This window comes from Danio rerio, chromosome 8 (assembly GCF_052040795.2).
Source record: "Danio rerio strain M-AB ecotype USA chromosome 8, GRCz13ab, whole genome shotgun sequence".
Taxonomy (NCBI): Eukaryota; Metazoa; Chordata; class Actinopteri; order Cypriniformes; family Danionidae; genus Danio; species Danio rerio.
This window is the reverse complement of record NC_141028.1, coordinates 36,134,830-36,154,466: the sequence shown is the minus strand read 5'-3', so window position 1 is coordinate 36,154,466 and position 19,637 is coordinate 36,134,830. Positions and strand designations below refer to the sequence as shown.

Sequence of the window (19,637 nt, the reverse complement as noted above, 5' to 3'; positions counted from 1 at the left end):
AAAAAACATTCATTTGATATTTGATTGAAATACACCATTACGGTTTCATTAGCCCATCGATTTAGCAGTAATCTCATATCAGAGACCATCAAGCAAGTTACATGCAATAACCTGGGGCTAAATGTTAAAATATGATCCAGACTAGCTAATGACCCTATTACAATCGACCCAGGAAGCTGAGGAAGAGATTCTCCAGGTTGAGCAGAGCCTCATGCAGGCTGCCCTCTGCTGTATCATCATCTTTACTATGAGACTACAAGCAAGCACTCAGTTCATCCGTCCAACATCCCTGGCATTCTAGCAAATGAGAAAGAGAGGATGGAACGAGAAAAGCCTTTAGTATTTAATAAAAAAAAAATTTGTTTCGTCTCAGTATGTTTACTTGTGCAACAATACTCTGAGATTAATATATTCAGTGGTGGAAAGAGTACTGAAAATCCTATTCATGTTAAAGTACTAATACTAGCCAAAGAAATGTACACTGTAAAAAAAAATCCGTAATTTTACAGTTTATTTCCGGCAGCTGGGGTGTCGTAAAATAACGGCCATTTAATTACAGAAATTTACCATGAAATAATGTATATCTAATTACAGAAATTTAAATTTAAGGAAAATTCTGCAATTTAATATGTGTCATTTTATGGTAAATTTCTGTAATTTAAAAGCCGTTATTTTATGTTTTTTTTTAAATAAACCAAAAAAATTACAGATTTTTTTTTACAGTAGTGCAAACAGAGTTAGTGATAAGTAAAAAGTCACCCTTTTAAAAAGTACTCAAGAGTAGTGAGTATTAAGCTGCGAATATTATTCCACCTTGTACTCTTACTGTTGAATTAAAAATGTAGGTTACATCAGGGCCATTTTCTTTTGAGGATGTTTTTAAGTGTAAGTGTAAGTGCATTCTTTTCCATTCATGGACTATATTATTAACATCCGAGATTAATTTATAGTGAGAACACATTACTATATGCACTAATAACAACCCAGGCTTATAATTGATACGTACCTATTATTGATAAGCCCCAGGAGGTAATTTATTTATTTATTTTTTACAGTTTTTGCTTTTGCAAATTTACAAGAGGCCGCTGTGTACGCTTTTTCAGATCTCAACGTTCTTTCGCGAGTGCCATTTGCAACTGCTGTTCTCTCGTAAATCCACCAGAGGCCAGTGTCGATTGACTGACTGACTGACCGACCGATACCCCACCCACCCCTTCCATAAATCCAATCGATAGTGTTTTCAAAAGCACTGATTGACCCGATAATCCCCTACCCAAACCCAACAGACAGAGTTTTTAAAAGCTCCTGCCTGATTTTTTTACCACCTTTTCAGATCTTACCAAATTCTCACCCTGTTATTTACTTGTTTATTTAATTTTTGGCCTTTTGTTTTACCTGCTTTCTGTAAACATTCTTCTCCAGGCTTGAACCTCCTCGTCACGGTCAACTTCGGTCTGTATCTCAAGTCTGCTGATGTACATGGCGAGCTACTGAGCAAACTGGTAACAGCGGAAAAGGCATCCACATGGAGGTAAGTGATCAGCTGGTTGCGCAAAAAAATACTGCCTCGTAGCATTCTTTTTTAAAGATAAAATGTAGCCATACGTACCTCTGGCTACATAATTCGTGTGCTCCAGAAATGTATTAGGAGGTACATTTTCACAAGGAGCCTGTAATAAATAACAATAAGCCAAAAGAAAAAAATTATGTAACCTAAGATGACAAAAGTCTAGCTTTGACGATATGTTAACGCTCAGGTTCTGCTTTTTGAACACAAACTAACAAGCTACAAGTGTTCAGAGGTTGGTGTTATGCAAAGTTCATACAGCGATGAAAGAATGCATACAATTTGTGCATGTGTTTGAAAACGTAACATTCTGTAGTACTTTTAGTTGCTGTTTAAGGCCATTTCCCAATTTCAGTGATCATACAGTAGGCAACCTTTGTCTTCTCAATAGTGACACAGTCTAAACAGTCTCTTGTTTGTGGCGTGTAATGGTTTCGCATCTTGGTCACTTTTAATGGTTTAACATTGTACATCTTTGCTGCATTTATAGAGTCTGTTTTGAGGTCTGTCTGATGTGATTTTTCTATGCGCTATTTGAGATGGGAATCACAGGCTTGATTCTTCAACTTAACCAATCACTGCAGATGGTAAAAAATATTAAAATATATTGTAGTGGCTGCAGGTTGAGGTAAAACTGACACAAAACTAAAAATGTGCTCAAGGAAAAGTAAAAGTACGCATTTAAGTAGAGTACAATTCTTGAAAAACTACTCAATTAATGTAATTTGAGTATTTGTAATCCATTACTTACTGAATACAGTTCAGATGATACTGTGATTAAAAATATGTAAACAGATTTCTGATGACCTTAATCCGGATTAAGTCATAATCGAAGTAAACGCAATTGAAAGTAAGACAGTAGTCTTTTTTCAGTCATGTTATTGAGGTGGAGTATACATACACACCTTAATCACACTATTACCGTCATGTAGGATGCTTTTGCTGCATTTTCCAACAGAATAAACACACAGCAGTGGTCAACCCAGTGGTTTGAAGGAAAACAAAAGAGCAAAACCATATCCGAAATAGCCTAAAACAAGATAAATAATTATATCACCTATTTTTTTTTCTTCCTACTCGATGTGAGATGTAAAAAGTGTACATCCACCACCAATGACCTATTAAATCATGCCTCATTCCTTCATTTTCTACATTAATGGGTACCAGATCAAAATGTCTGTAGAGACTGACCGTCAGAGAGAAAGAGAGACAGACTAAAACCACCCAATCAAAAATTATTGCAGCTCCATGAATGTGTCCTGTAAATGTTGGCATGCTAATTGTGCATTTATAACATTTTTAATGGTTTGTTAATTTACCTCCCACTCTATGATTGCACTTGAAATGAGTTAATGACTGTGGGGGGAGAGTTAACAACATGCCCTGGCAGACACAATATTTCCCTCTTATTTATCAACCTGGCCTGGGAGAGAGACAGAACGGCTTTGATTGAATGAGTCTGTCAGACGGAGAGCTTTCACTGTAGGGACGTACATTGACCACGACTGTAAAAATAGAATTAATGCTTTAATTTTATCTTGCCATTAAAGAATGAAACAAAACAAACCATTATAAGACATAATTATGAAAATTGCATTAAGTTGGATCATTATTTTTGCCTTTTTAAACATAAAAAGATATGGAAAAACAGGGAAAAACAACTACATTACATTTAACATCACACAAAGTGTAAAAGACTAGTATAAAATGTCTTCGACAAATCAATTTATTTACAGCGTTTAAACACACTCACTAGTTTTACAACAGTGGCTCTTTGGGAAAATGTGCCCAGGGCTTTATATGAAATATGTGCCTGTGACATCTGAGGATTTTGTATGTAAAGCAAACCCAGGTTGGTTTCAGGTGTTACTGGTTTGCTTGGTACCTCACCACAAATTGCGCCAGGCTTGGGTGGCATACTAGACTGGGGTTTGAGTCTGGCGAGGGGTGGTTCCACAAAACAGATAGCCCTGGGCAGGACCGGATTAAGAACAAATTAAGCCCTGGGGCTACAGCAAATCAAAGAGGCCCCCTTTTTAATTTTTTTACCACACAAAAGTATATATATATATATATATATATATATATATATATATATATATATATATATATATATATATATATATATATATATATATATGTATATATATATATATATATATTGTTGCTGTTGTTATTATTATTGTTATTGTTATTATTATTTGACTAATTAATATTATCAAATTTTCCACCATTTAATTTATATTTGATTATTATATATTTTGCTATTTTATTAAAATAGTCCTGCAAGTATACTGAACTAAGTAATGACATAGTATGAACTTTAAAGATCAAAAAGGCTACAAAAAATAAAAACATTTGCAATACTTCCTAAATTAGTGCTTTATAAGAAATACAATATAGCCTATTGTGGTCTAGCATACTTCTTTTATTTATTTTTATTTATTTATTTATTGCATCAAATATAATGTCTGATGAATGTCAGCACCATTATTTCATTGCTCTATATTATTTCTGTTGTTTTCTTAAAAGGGGCAAAGTAAACATTCGTTAAGTTTGCTTTCTTACTGGTTCAGTTAGACTTATACTGTAAAGCATAACCGAGGGTTTTTACTTGGAATAGATACCCTGCAACGATATATATTTTGATAACTGCTCGTGTAGGCTATTTCTCGCCGTAGTGTAGAAATAAGGGACTGTCCTAGGAAAATTGAGACATCTGATCACCCTTATGGGTGACTAAATCAGGGCTATTCAATGTTCTGATTGGGCTAAAGCCACTTGAGTCCCAGTTTAACACCAGCACCACTGTGATTGAGCAGCATCGAACCGAAAGGAATACTTCACATAATCGATGAGAGATAATTTAAACGCAAAGAGGCGTTTCCCACGTCATAGCGCAAATTAATTTTTCAGCCAATCAAGGGCCCCCTTCTTCCATGGGCCTTGGGGCTTCAGCCCCACCTAGCCCTTACGTTAGTCTAGCCCTGGCCCTGGCCACAAAGTATTACAAAAAAGTTTGGCATAAGTTACAATCTTTTATAAGTAATATTTCCAAATAAATGCATTATTATTTATTACGTACTGCTATTGGAGTCTTGTCAGTCATTTCTTTTTAGTAGTTATCAAGAACATAACTTTATATTGTAACAAATAATCAACCAAAGAAATGAATACATAAAACAGTGCTTTTATGGATAGGAAGCATAGATTGACTTGTAGATTGAGGACAATTTTGGGTCAATATAATCTATTGAATAGCCCATATAACTACATAATAATGAATAAAGTTACATTTTTACCCCAGATTTTGATTCGCTATATCTAAAGATAACAGCTAAGGAGTCCATAAATATCAGTAAATACGTGTTTGGTTTAGCTTTGTTGTGATTTTCTGCCCATGCAGTTGTTATACTTTATAAAGAGGGAACAAAAAGTGACGTTTTCCAAAGATGAATCTCTTTTTGCTTTATTGTGTAGCTCTTGATTTTCTTTAGCTGGTTGAAGTATTAGGATTTGTTTTATTACACATTATGCTTGGCAGTGCTTCCCACAGGTTTGAAATATACTTATGGTGGTTGCCGGGTTGAAGCACAGCTTTTACCCAAGGCACATAAATGGTTAAGTGCATGTGACAGACAAAAAAATAAAGTGATTTTTAACAATATTTTTATTCACTGTGACACTGTTATGCTGTTTCTTTTCAGTGATTTAGTAAAAGTTTAGGTTGCTTTATTGGCATGAGGTTTTAAACAGTAGGCTACTGCCAAAGCATTTTAGATATGTATAAAATGTATAATATATTAACATCATAAAGTTAATAAAATATTTAGCAAATGAGAAATAAATGACTGAAAAAGGAATAAAAACTGACAATATAGACAATATCTTACTCTCACAGCTGTGCATGACAAGTGAAAGTGAAAGCTTAAGTGCAAAAATGCATACAATTAAGAACAACTTTAGAAAGCGAAAGCATAAGCCGAATCCTGGACATTTTAGGTGATTAAACCCGGCCATTTTTTTAAGTCCCTAGAATATGCATCTCTCTGGGTCTGCAGAGCATATGAGATTGTCTGTGGGAATGTTGACAGTAAGCACACACACAACATGTATGACAAGACAAGATTTTCCACAATTTGCCGTGAGATAGTGTTAGATTTTCCTCTGATTAATCGATTGCGAATATTTGGTTATACAGTGTAAAAGAATTATAATAGTATTTATAAAAATGTCATCGAATATATTGTGGGCGGCCGTTAATATACCTGTGCGGCACGCACCAAGCAGGCACGTGCACACATAGGGCTCAACCTGCACTGCACATGCCCTTTTTAGTCTTGGATAGAAAGTGCCCTTTCTTCAGTTCGCGCACATGCAGAAAAAAAAGTTAAATAACGACCGTAAAATCACAGACATTTACAGTAAATTAGCTGACTTTACATTACAGAAATTTCTGGTAAATTTCTTTAATTTACCTTCTGTTTTTTATGGTAAATGTCTGTAATTTAACGGCCGTTATTTTACATTTTTTTCCAGCACCCTAGCTGCCGAAAAAAAAATAAACATGAAATAACTTTTTTTTTTCAGTGTATAATTAGTATAGTAATATACTATAATAAAGATTTTCTATTAAAGCATTGACTCAAATTTACAGGCTGGCTCTTACCTTCGCCAACTACTAGCATCGACTACTGTACTGCAAAATATCAAGTTTTAAATTCCAGCCTTAAGTTATTTACTTACTTCCCACAACTGGCCTTCTTAAACATAAAGCATGTCTGACGGTAACATTGACGTATAGCCTGCACATATCAGGAAATGAATAAACAAACACATAAACTAGATAAGAGACTTGTGCTAACAGGGTTAGTAACGTCTCTGGCACTGTCCACTCAGGTCATTTCCTCCAATCTTATTCAGCAACAGGACATGAGTTGGCGACATATAGACGGAAGCCTATTGAGTTGCTGGACTACTTGAGCTGCAACCTGGACAAAGAGACAGAGAGCAACCTTCAACTGGAATCCCAAACACTTTGCAAAGGTATGTTGAGGCTTCTTAGGATCTCTAGTGTCACAGTTGAGTTGAGACAACATGAAGGAATTAAGTTAACTTTTTAATTTTTACAAATTTAAGCAGATTGACCATAAAACAATTAAGTTGTTCCCTCCAAATAACTCAAGAATTTTGTTGTTTCAGCTCATTTTAAAATAAGTAGTTCAAACAAACAGCAAATGCTATTTTTGAGTGTAACCACACAACGTATTCTCCCAAAACAATTCATTTCTCTCATATTTTCATCACCCTCCACTTGCTCCAACCTTGTTTGAGTTCCTTTCTTACACTTAAAAAAAATGACGCCTGCCGTTTGTTCAAAGTACTTATTTAAAATGAGCTGGACCAACACAATTATTGAGGGTTTTTGGGACAACTTAATTGCTTATGTTCAATCCACTTGAATTTGTAGAAAACTAAGAAGTTAACTTAATTCCGTCATGTTTTCCCAAAACAAATCGATTGTGTGGAACCCAGCATTTTTTACAGTGTATGTTGAACACATACGTCTCCAGACACATTTAGCTACTGCCTGTTGGACAATTAACTTTACTATGTTCCTTCTTAGTGTATATGTGTCTGTTCAAACACGCACCCAAAACCCAGACCGTGTACAGAATCCTTTTGGGAAACAGCGTCTGTTTATCACTATGGAGTGTATCATCTGACAGTCACGCACTGCTACATTACTCTTTTGAGGATTGCATGAGAGGGGCGACAGCGCCTGTAGTAAAAAGGAAGGGAAACTCGCCGTTTTAATATTTATTTCATAGTGTTTTAATGCCTAAATAAAACGAAAGCACAAAATAGATTCACATATAAGAGCAAGGGATGTCCTCTGGAGTTTTGCGGTATGGGTTGCGTATAGGATCAGCTCTTTATTGCCATCCTTCATAGAAAGATTGAAAATACGGGAAAAATATGGGAAAATACCTTTACGAGATGATAGTGGGAAAGAATTTTAAAATAAAATACGTTCAATTGCATGACGCGAGTCGGCAAGTGTACATCTCGACATGCGAAAGTGTTCCTTCATAACACCAGCGTTTGTAATGCAGTCAAATGTATAAACTAAGCTGTTTTTAGCTGCAGTTAGCGATTCTGCCTTCGGATGGTTGCAATTTTTTTCTATAGTTATTTGGTCCATCTCTTTAACAAAATCCGCTACATGAATGCTAAAGTTTTAAATTAAAGTGAAACCATCAACCGCATGACTCTATACAAATACAAGCGTGGCCGTTTAGTTCTGATTTCTGGTCAAGGATGTCAGAATTTACCGTTATTTGGGAGTGGGTTTGTGAATGATCTTTTCTGGAAAAATTCCGGAATGTCCTTGACTATGTGAACAGCACTTTTTTGCATGTACCGGTAAAGTTGTTCTGGAAATTGTATGCATATTTACAAGTATCTGCGTGAAAGGGCATAAAGAGCTTTTTTCACCATTTTTAAAGTCAGCATGAACTGGACTTTTCTGAGACTTTAATTTAAGTATGTTGATGTACTTTCAACTAATAGGAAAATTGAGTAGGGAGTGGAGCTTTTTTTTTGCACAATAACTTTCCCTCATAGCAAAATTAATGGTAAGAGAGGGTATTAATATGCAGTTGCTATGGAAGCCCTCATGCTGATGTCAACAAAAGGACCACCACTCCAAATGCGGAAGCAAATGGTCAGACTTTAATTCAAGATTATCACGACAAACTGTATTTTTTTTTTCAGTGGATTGACTTGCACAGGTTAATTTGTCACCTTAAGAAGCAAAGTTTCTCTAACTAATTTCGTGGGGAGCATGTGATGTGATTGAGCATGACTGGCTCCTCAGCTATTAATTAGCAATAATCCAATCAGTGATCCAAGTTTTCTATAAATGGATCTTTTTCTCCCTACGGCTCCTTATCTTCGTTTTGGAAGAATCCCCCCTTCCACCCTATATCCTCCTTTTCCTCCCTTTTCTAAGGGGGAGCTCTCGAGACCTACCTAATCTCGGATACCCTTATATGCTTTTTGACCGGGTGGGAGCCTTGGGCTCAAGTATCTCCTAGCTCAGGGTTCGCTCCCTGGACAGCATGCCAAACCTGCTATAAATGCTAAGCATATCGAAATGGGAACTCTTGAATAACAATGTGAGCTTGCAAAAAAAATAAAAAAATAAGAAAAAATAAAAAATTATAAACTTTGACTTTAACAAAATATCTTATGTTTTTTTTTTTTGTTTTTTTTTAATAAAAGTCATAAAAGTCCCTAAAGGCTTTGTAAACAAGTACATTTTTATTTTAGAGTGAACTATCCCTTTAAATCTCTCACAAATATGTCCCTAAATTTTAAAATGTGACATTTTAAAAGCAAACTGTAGATGCTCAAAGATTTCTTTGCATAACTTTTCAACATCATCGAATTTCTTTTTCCACCAAAGCTGATTTCTGACCCAAATCGAGGGCGAAATGACTTGGGAGGCATTTTAAAGCAACACACTGGTAACTTACTCCACTGGAACTCCACTCCACCCCTCACTAAACAAGCCACTCTATCAGTAAATGCTAATCTCCTAATTAACAAGCTAATTAGGTAATTATGGCTTTGCAGAAGGATGCCTAAATGAATTATGACAACACAGTCACTGCTTTCTGAGACACCTGTGGGCCCCTTTTGGCTGTCACTACATTAAAAAAAAAAAAAAAAAAAAAAGTGAGGTGACAGCCTGTTCAGTTTTCAAAAACTTAATTCTCCTGGAAATGATGTGTATGTTATGAGACAGGGGCTATTTGTTTTGAGACTGTCAATTAAACCTGTCAGATAAGAACGATTTTATGACTAATTAGCACCCCTATATGCATAAATAAGCAATAAATAATTCAATGTTGATTAAATATTGAAGACGGAAAGGGAGCCAACTTGTTTTATGCTTGTTTTTTTTCTTCTTTTTTCTCAAATTCTGGAATAAATATTTATAAATAGTAAAAAATATATTTATTTAAATTCCATTCATTTGTTTTATTAATTACAATTGTTTTAAATTATTAATATATTTTATTAAGTTATGTCTGATGGTATTGCACAATGCAATCATAGGTCAAAATGGAGATATCCCATTTAGGATTTCACATCAAATTACATTTTCAAAAGTGATTTTTTATATTTATACAAAATTTAATTTTACTTTAGATTTTATTTATTTATTTTTAATTCATTAATTTTTTTTACTTATTTATTTATTTATTATATGATGATTATATCAAGCTTTAAATTAAACAGTTATGACCGATAAATAAAAAAAAACACACTTATTTAAGGCTAGGGTTAAATTGTATTATGGTATAAACAAACAAACAAACAAATAAATAAATAAATAAATGGAGGATTTTTTTGTCTTTGAAAATTTAAACAGAACACATTCAGAACACAAAGAAAATATAAAATTTTAAAAATAAAATACAAATGACATTTTTATATAATAAATGCTACAATAATTTATTTTGTTATATTTTACTGTGTACTTGTTGCACTTTACTTTGTAATGACAGTGAAATGTCCACACATACATGCAATACCAATAAAGCAAACCCAATAATAACAGAAAAAAGAAAGTTGTAAATATTTGTTTTGTTTATATATGGTGTCACAAGTAATCACTTACAATAAGTTAAATAACTAATATGAATATAAAAAATAAAATAAAAATAATCATTCTCACAATAATCATCAGTTATAATCATCACTCTTCTGTCTTTGAGTAAAAACATCAACAGTATTTTTCACAACTGTGACGTTATAAATTGGGTACCACAATCAATTTGTTTGTGACAACATGAAGGAATTAAGTTAATTTTTTAAGTTTTTACAAATTTAAATGGGGAGTCGCGGTGGTGTGATGGCATGATTGCCTAACAGCAAGAATATCGCTGGTTCGAGCCCCCGCTGTGTCAGTTGGTATGTCTGTGTGGTGTTAGCATGTTCTCCCTGTGTTCGGTGCTCTGGTTTCCCCTACAGTTCAAAGTCATGCAGTATGAGTGAATTGAATAAGCTAAATCGTCCGTAGTGTAAGTGTGTGAATGCAGGAGTATATGGGTTTCCCAGTGATGGGTTGCAGCTGAAAGGACATCCGCTGCGTAAAGCATATGCTGGATAAGTTGACGGTTTATTCCGCTGTGACGACCCCTGAATAAAAAAGGGACTAAGCTGGAAAAAAAGACGAATTTAAATGGATTGAACATAAAACAATTAAGTTGTCCCTTACAGAATTGTGTTGTTACAACTCATTTTCATAAGTATTTTGAACAAACAACAATCTTCACTTTTTGAGTGTACAGTTTGTTCAAAAAAACTATATTAAGAGAGTGTATACTTTTAAAACATCCAAATGATCCAAACTACAGTTCAAGTATACTGTATTTCCATTGCTCATTCTGCATGAAAGTGGGCAGCGAACATCTAATAATAGAAATTGTGTTTATGCCATTATGTAAGCATGGCATCATGACCACAATAAGCTGAAGTGTCTGTTTTTTTTTTCCTTCTTCTTCCCTCCCACCAAAAGATTTGCTGTCACACTTGGGGAAAATGAATTATGTTGACATATGGCTGAAAACAATGGTGGAAAGGCATGCAACGTAAGGCAATGAAGAATCATGCGGTGTTGTGGAGGAGAGGATCTGGAGCTGTTCCTTTGAGCCCTCTATGACAGGTATACAGAGCCACCTGACAGCACAGTATTTCAGTGATAAATGCAGTGGGTCTGGGACTTCCATTCACTAAACTCAGGAGTGTGTTGGGCTGATACTTCAAGGTCAAGTGAATATGAAAGAGCCCAACCACACAGCTTGCTAAAAAGATCCAGAGAGCCAGCGTGTCTCATCTGCTTTCTGACTTCAACAAACTCCTAAATGTTCATGCGACATGTCTTTATTCAGATTTAGAATACTTAGTTTGACATTATAGGTTGCACTTGCTGTTTGGTAAACATCCATACATTAATACAAATATATTTTAGGTTGCGTTATACAACAGGTTTAGCTAGATTTTTGGGATTGATTTTTAGGTCTGGTGTTACATAGTCCTTGTTTATACAGTGTACATGAGTGTTTAGAGTGTTTTAAATAACATTATTATTATTATTATTATTTAACATTTTGATTAATAAGGTTGTGCTGCAAAGAATTATTATATTATATTATATTATATTATATTATATTATATTATGCTTTAAATAAATTTATTTAAGTAAAAAAATATTTTAATTAAGTAATAAAAATTTAATAAATTAAAATGTGATTATGTGATTTTTTTTACTAAAGAATCAACAAATAATAATAATAATAATAATAATAATAATTACTATTATTATTATCATCAATTTTATTATTAAAATATTATTAATAATATTTATATTGTTAATTACTGTAATTGTTGTTGTTTAATAATATTTTGTTAAGTAAATGGTTGTTAAGTAATATAAATTAAATTAGTTAAAATGTGATTTTACTAAAGAATCAACAAATAATGATAATAATATTATTAATAATAATTATATATATATATATATATATATATATATATATATATATATATATATATATATATATATATATTGATATTGATATTGATATTGATGTTATTATTAATATTATTATTATTAAATAATCATCTTGAATAATACAGTTGTGCTACTACAAAATAATTCATATCTGTAGTGAAAACTCAGTGAGAGGTACGTTTGGCTTTGTGTTTTATTTTTTTATCTGTCATAAAAATAATGTTACACTTGATATTTTTGTATGGCATTAGCATATCTGTAGCATGAACTTTTTAGTTACACTGTTTTTGTTTTCCTCCAGAATATTTTATGTTTGTATTTTCTAAAGTACATTTATATTCAATACACATCTGTAATAATGCTGTGCAAAAACAATTAATTATTAACTATTAATCCTAAAAAAAAAAAGTTGTTTTGGTTACACTTTATTTTAAGGGGTTCAGATTTTATTTGAACTACTAAGTAAAATAAACAAATGTCATAGTTATTAAATGTTTAGGGTAGAGTATTTGTTAAAGTAAGTCTCTTGTAATTATGCATATTTTGTTGTGTGTTAAGTAATTATTGTGCTTATGTAATTGTCCTTTAAAATTGAATGAATTAACTTTTAGTTTAGTTGCTCCCATATTTCATGCCAAGCATCATGGCATGAAATATGGGAGATTACTGTGATGGTTTGGTTTAGGTTTGGGGTGGGGGTAAGGGGTAATAAAATACAATAAATGGGAAATTAAAAAATAAACATTCTCATTAACTTCCGGCTGCATTCATATCCGATCTAGCAACAACCAGCATCATGGGGTGTAAGAGGAAAATTTGGATGCCGTGCTTCAGCATCATTCTGGGATTACTGGATGTTTGTGATTTAAGAAAAAGCAAAAAAACATAATCTGTCAGCTGCGCATGCTATATTCCATCCAGTTCATTTATAAGCTGATAATAAAAATGACAACGAGTGTATAAAAATGAAGGTGAAACTCTGCACACACACAGAGTAGCGGGCAAAACAATTGAATTACAGGGCTTGTGGCATGTTGTCTTACTCGGTGAAATGTGTGAAATGGTTAATTAAAGGTGAGCTCATTATTCTTGCTCAGGATCCAGTAACTGTGTTAACATGATCCATGACTAATATATCACCCACTTATTGCACCCGAAGAATTTAATCAATTGCTCTGAACACCAGTTCATACACAAGAGATGAAGTAAATATGCCACTATAAATTCTACACTTTGATTCGTATTGTTCAGGAAGATTGATGCGCAGATCACAAGGCAACCTTTGCGTATTAAATATGGCACAGAGTAAAACCGTGTTAAGTGCAGCACAGAATAAAATTGTCATTTTGATAAAGCCAACGTAAGAACATTATCCTTTTACTTTCACTGTCATTTTATAGTATTTTAATTTTAAACACAACACAATGCATTGCAAAGTTTAAAAGTTAAAACCCCTGTAATTCATAAAAATGGCAAATTCCTTTATATTTCCATATAGATTCTCTTGGTAATAAGACAGTACTTATTACACAAACATGGAATAAATGTATTTATTTGTAGCTCAAGCTAATTGGTATGGAGTTTCTAAAGGCTAAAGGGTTAGTTCATCCCAAAATAAAAATTCTGTCATTTATTATTCATCCCACATGTCATTCCGATCCCTTCAAGACTTTTGCTCATCTTCAGAACACATCTTCAGAACGCAAGTCAAGGTATTTTAGATGAAATATGAGAGCTCTCTCATCCTCCATAGATGCCTGGGTGCCGAAATATTAAAGTCTAGTCTAGTAACATATTATGTAACTTTATTAGTGGTTTATTCATAATTTTATGAACCGACATGAATAGTTTTGTACACACACATACACACACACACACACACACACACACACAGACACACACAAAGAGAAAATTAGTTCAACATTTTCTCTTCTGTGTGTTAAAGTAAGCGTGTTCACAAGATCAGGTTTTTCATTTCAGACCTTTTTTTTTTTTTTTTTTTTTTGGTGAACAGCAGTTTTACGGTTACATGAAATGTTTTGACAATGTCTTAACATTTTGAGACCTTTCTGGTCTGTGAAGGATCAAAGAGCTCTTCGATTTCTTTACAAATATTTTCATTTGTGTTTTGAAAATGAGCCAAGGTCTCTGAGTATTAGAAATACAGTTAAAGTCAGAATTAATAGCCCCCCTTTGAATTCTTTTTCTTTTTTAAATATTTCCAAAATGATGTATAACAGAGCAAGGACATTTCCACAGTATGTCTGATAATATTTTTTCTTCTGGAGAAAGTCTTATTTTTTTATTTAGGCAAGAATAGAAGCAGGTTTTAATTTTTTAATCACCATTTTAAGGACAAAATTATTAGCCCCTTTAAGCTCTATTTTTTTTCGATAATCTAAAGAACAAACCATTGTTATACAATAACTTCCCTAATTACCTCATCTTGCCTAGTTAAACTAATTAACCTAGTTAAGCATTTAAATGTCACTTTAAGCTGTATGGTTGTGTCTTGAAAAATATCTAGTGAAATATTATTTACTGTCATCATGGCAAAGATAAAATAAATCAGTTATTAGAAATGAGTTATTAAAACTATTATGTTTAGAAATGTGTTGAAAAAATTAGCTCTCCGTTAAACAGAAACTGGGGAAACAAAATAAATAATTCAGGGGGGCTAAAAATTCTGAGTTCAACTGTATATGATCGTGAGTAATGACAGAATGAACACTTTTGTATTAACTTTATTTAAAACAGTTGTGCTCTCCAATGACTTAAAACAGCAATGTTAAAATCTAGACATTCTTTGCTTTTATTATATGGCTGTTGAATAATTGATTCAGATTGATCTGGCATGACATTAATGTTATTCTGAGATAACAACCGATGAACAATGCAGGCTTGTCTGGATACTTTGAATCACCTTGAGCAACAGTGAATACATTCACATACAGTACATACGCCTATGTATGGGGGACATGGTGGCTCAGTGGTTAGCACTGTCGCCTCTTACTGATTCGAGTTTCAGCTGGGTCAGTTGGCATTTCTCCTGTGAGTTTGCATGTTGGTATGGGTTTTCTCCGGGTGCTTAAATAAACTAAATTGACCGTAGAGTATGTGTGTGAATGAGTTTGTATGGATGTTTCCCAGTACTAGGTTGCAGCTGGAAGGGCATGCGCTATGTAAAACATATGCTGGATAAGTTGACGGTTCATTTTTGCTGTGGTGACCGCTGATGAATAAAGGGCAAATAAATGAATGCCTGTGTATTCATGTGCTTGTCTGTCATGCCACTGTTTTTGATTGTTTGGCGGCATCTTACGACTAAATAATATGTAGGTTGGTGCATGCTTCATTTAGCCATTTTCATAACCATCACCTTTTGTTTCTAGTTTTTATATTTTTTGGCAGGTAGCCATGTAATAAGCAGGATATTATATGTGTTGGCGATTGTTTTCGCAGAATATACCTTTACGTTTTATACAACACCTCTTATTTTCGCCAGTATGCATGTCAGGCCTTATTCTGTGATAACAACTGCCTTAATGTACTTAATCTCTTACAATCATTCTTTCATTAATTTTCTTTTGGCTTAATCCTTTCATTCATCAGGGGTCGCCACAGCGGAATGAACCTCCAACTTATCCAGCATATGTTTGATGCAGCGGATGCCCTTCCAGCTGCAACCCAGTACTGGGACAACATCCATACACACTTTACACATATACACATACACTATGGCCAATTGATTTTATTCTCCTATAGGCCATGTGGGAAAAACCGGAGCAGCCAGAGGAAACCCACACAAACACAGGAAGAACATGCAAACTCTACACAGAAATTCCAATTGACTCAGCTGGGACTCGAACCGGCAACCTTCTTGCTCTGAAGTGACAGTGCTAACCACTGAGCCAAGGTGTCATCCTATTCTCTTACATATTTTATTGTATTGTATTTAATTTTATTCACAGTCATGAATAGTATACTCATGAATATTTTACTCATAAATCTTCAAATAACATGCTGATTTAACAAACATTTCCAGTAAAAAGGATATCCTTTTAAAACTTCAGCAATCTATTATTTACTATGAAAAAATAATTGTGGGAGTGTGGTGCAAGAAGTTAATTTTCAGTCTGTGAAAATGCTATTTTTACATCTCAAGCACACGACTCTGCCTCTCTTTTGTGTACCTACTCTTGCTTCAAAAACAATCTCTGGCATAAAAACATAGCGAAAAATTATGAATTTCATGAGGCTCCAGGCCTGCTGACAGATATCCTTGTGTGCTTTTTCCCCCGCATTGTTTATCCCTCAACTGCTTCATCCCAGAGGAAGTTTTGATTTTCTGCATATCTGATTATTCGCTCTTTAATTAGCCCGTGTTAATTTGCCGTGTTGAGTGTGTCAGTGATGGAAGCAGTTCCACAGGGCCTTCAGTCAGTTCATGCACTGTGGAACGGGGAGCTTTCTGGTGCCAGATTTCACAAATTCTCAGCGTAGCATCACATGTTGGTGCCTTTTGAAAGGGTGTCTGATTGACTTTCTTACTGTGCAAGAATTAACAGCTCTGTTTCCTTGGTATGTGTCTCTGATTCTTGGTAATTAGTCCCTTCACATCAGAGGCTGTCTTGTCAGAAGTGCAACCCCGCCGAAGTGCATTACCTCAACTATGACACTGGAGAATTTCATAATGAATATTAACCTGTAGCTACAGTATAAAGTGCAATGATAATGTGAGACTTTTATTTTATTGATTTTTCCTGCACAAATAAATCTAATTTAATCAGCTAATTTGTTTGCTTACTGATAACATTTGAATAATGAGTAGTTAAATGCTTTTGACTAATATTTTTAACAAAATTGTATTGTATATAGAAACAAAAAGCATCAAAACCAGAAAAGTGTAAGACAGTAAGTCATGGTGACATGTTTTTAAAAGTCTTATGAGATTCGACGTAATGTTTTTATGCAGTCATTTTAGTGTACAATCAAAAATAATTTAGCTGCTTGTTCAAACTATTTATTTAAAATGAGGTAAACAACACAATTTTTGAGATTTTTTTTAAGACAACTTAATTATTTTATGTTCAATCTACTTAAACTTAATCGATTTGTGCTGAGACAAAATGAATTGTGTGGAACCCTGCATTTTTTACTGTGTACGTTGCTTGCAATGACTTGTAAAGTCAGTTTGATTGAACTTTGAAATTTAAGAGCACAAATCATAGTTTGCCGTGTAAACGACTCACAGTAATATTTATTAATTGTCATTAAAAATCTTTGTACTCTTTTTGCATCATTTAAACCAGTAGGTTTTACCCGTTTTTTTCACCAATGCATTCTTAATCATTTGAAACGTAAATGTATGTTATATCAATACTTATTCTTTTAAAAAGTTTAAGATTACAATGTAGTTCAAAATAAGCATGTTGTTTTAATTAGTAGTAATAAAAGCAATAATGTCTGGAGTAATCATTTCATTTGAAACTACAATAAGAATGCAGTTTTTTTTTAATTGTAATAAATATTTAACAATTTAACATTTGTTTTACATGTAATAAATGTTGCATTGAACAGAATATTTTTCTTAAAAAATTAATAAATAAATAAATAACCCCAAACTTTTGACCAGTAGTGTATGTGTTATTATTATTATTATTATTATTATTATTATTATTATTATTATTATTATTATTATTATTATTATTATTATTTATTCTGGTCAAAACTACACATGTTTTCATTTGTTGTGAAAATCAGGATCAGTCAACTTTTCCTAAAGGTATAATTCACCCAAAAAGGAAAACTCTGCCAAAATTTACTCTCTCTACCTTGTTTAAAACCTGTTTACCTGTTTTATTTATTTCTTCTGTTGAGCAAAAAAGAAGATATTCTGAAGAAAACCGGAAACTTAGAACCATTCCAGTGTTTGGAAAAAAAGATATATTTTATAATCTAAAGTGACTTTAAAAATCAGCTTAATGTGTCACTTCAGTTTGTATGTTTGCATTTTATTTTATTTTATTTTTAAAAAATTAAGATAGGCATACAGATGTAATATATTACTTTTTACCCAACACTCTTAACTTTCATAGTATTTTTTTTCCTTTTATGGAAGTCAGTGTTTACATGTTACATGTTTAATCGTAAGCTTTCTTCAAAATATATTTTGTGTTCAAGAAATAAACTCATATGTTTTAAAACCACACTAGTGAGTAAATAGTAAGCAAATTTTTATTATTTTTGGGTGAACCTTAATTAAGTTAAACTAAATATTTTGTTATTTTAAGCTAAACAAATTAATACATTAAAAATCAACCAATTAATGTAAAAAAGTAGAACTGCTGTTAAAATTCCATCAGTTTACATAATTAAAAAAACATGTTTTACTTAATATTTTTGCATGAATTAACGATAAAGGTGTCATGTTATCAGACATGTTGTTCCCAATGCCAACATTTTATCATCGGAAGAGTTAAGAAATAAATATTTGATAGAATAATATCATTTAAAAGTAGTCTCTAATTCCCCCATGGCACTTCGTTTGAATACAGTTCTTCTACATGCGCTATTATTTACGACGGACCAAGAACAACACATACTGATGCTTTTGGTGACTGGTGTACTGAACAAAAGACGCGTGTTTTGGGCTATACCTTGAACAACAGTGGTTGGAGTGTGGATGGAATACGGTGTTTTTGTGGCTGTAGCCGGCTGCCTGTGTGTGTGAGAGAGAGAGAGGAGCGCGGCGGACGGAGGAAGAAGCGCACAAATGTTTCGCTGTGTGTTTTTGCTTCGAGCTCACCGAACAGTCTGCTGCCATAGCAACTGGCGAGGAGCGCTGCGCAGCGCCGCCTGCTTGTGCAGTAATGTCACCCTTGGCAACGTCCAATCAGAAGTTGAGATCTCTCTGTACAACCGTAGCAAAGGTATTGAGCTCCGAAGGCGGGCGTTCTCGATCAGCGCGAGTCGCTCATTGGTCACTCCGGCTGCCCGTCAAACGCCGTCTCTTAAGCGATTGGTTCGAGGCGTCTATTTCCAATATTATAAACATGTCCTCTGCTTTCCTGCCCCTGCAAGCACGGCTTGTGGAGGCGACCATACTATGGTGTAAGGAAGCGAGGGGGCCCGTGCAATTCATTATTAGTTTGAATCAGACAATATAAAACTCTGACCTTTTGTTTGTTTTATAATGTAACGGCATCTCAAATGCACGGGCGCGCTTTTAAATGAGGCACGCGTAAAGCGGAGACTTAAACGCTGCTGATTTGATGCTCTGCTCTCATCATTATCATCACCAGCAGTATCATTAGTAGCTAACTGGCATTTTGTTTTCGGGGGCTTCGGCGAGAAGTGACAAGAATCTAAGACCCCTCCTCTGCAGGGCGGAGCGTGCATTTTGATGTCGATTTTGTATCTTTTTTTCTTCTCTGACACGTCCGCACTGAGTGAATGGCATTGGCACATTGTCAATCGCTC

General features: G+C 33.8%; 1 long non-coding RNA gene across 2 annotated transcripts in view; it reads left to right on the top strand.

Moving 5' to 3' along the window:
* Positions 1-17,623, top strand: part of LOC141375665 (uncharacterized) — a 60,917-nt gene extending 43,294 nt beyond the window's left edge. Inside the window, exons 5-9 of one of the 2 annotated variants that reach the window (XR_015498221.1) lie at positions 1,423-1,531; positions 6,467-6,613; positions 11,160-11,306; positions 15,768-15,845; positions 15,921-17,460. This is a non-coding gene — a long non-coding RNA (uncharacterized LOC141375665). Of the gene's footprint in view, positions 1-1,422; positions 1,532-6,466; positions 6,614-11,159; positions 11,307-15,767; positions 15,846-15,920 lie in introns of both variants that reach the window. The other variant, XR_015498222.1, reaches the window with a different exon arrangement.
* The last annotated feature ends 2,014 nt before the right edge of the window (positions 17,624-19,637 follow it).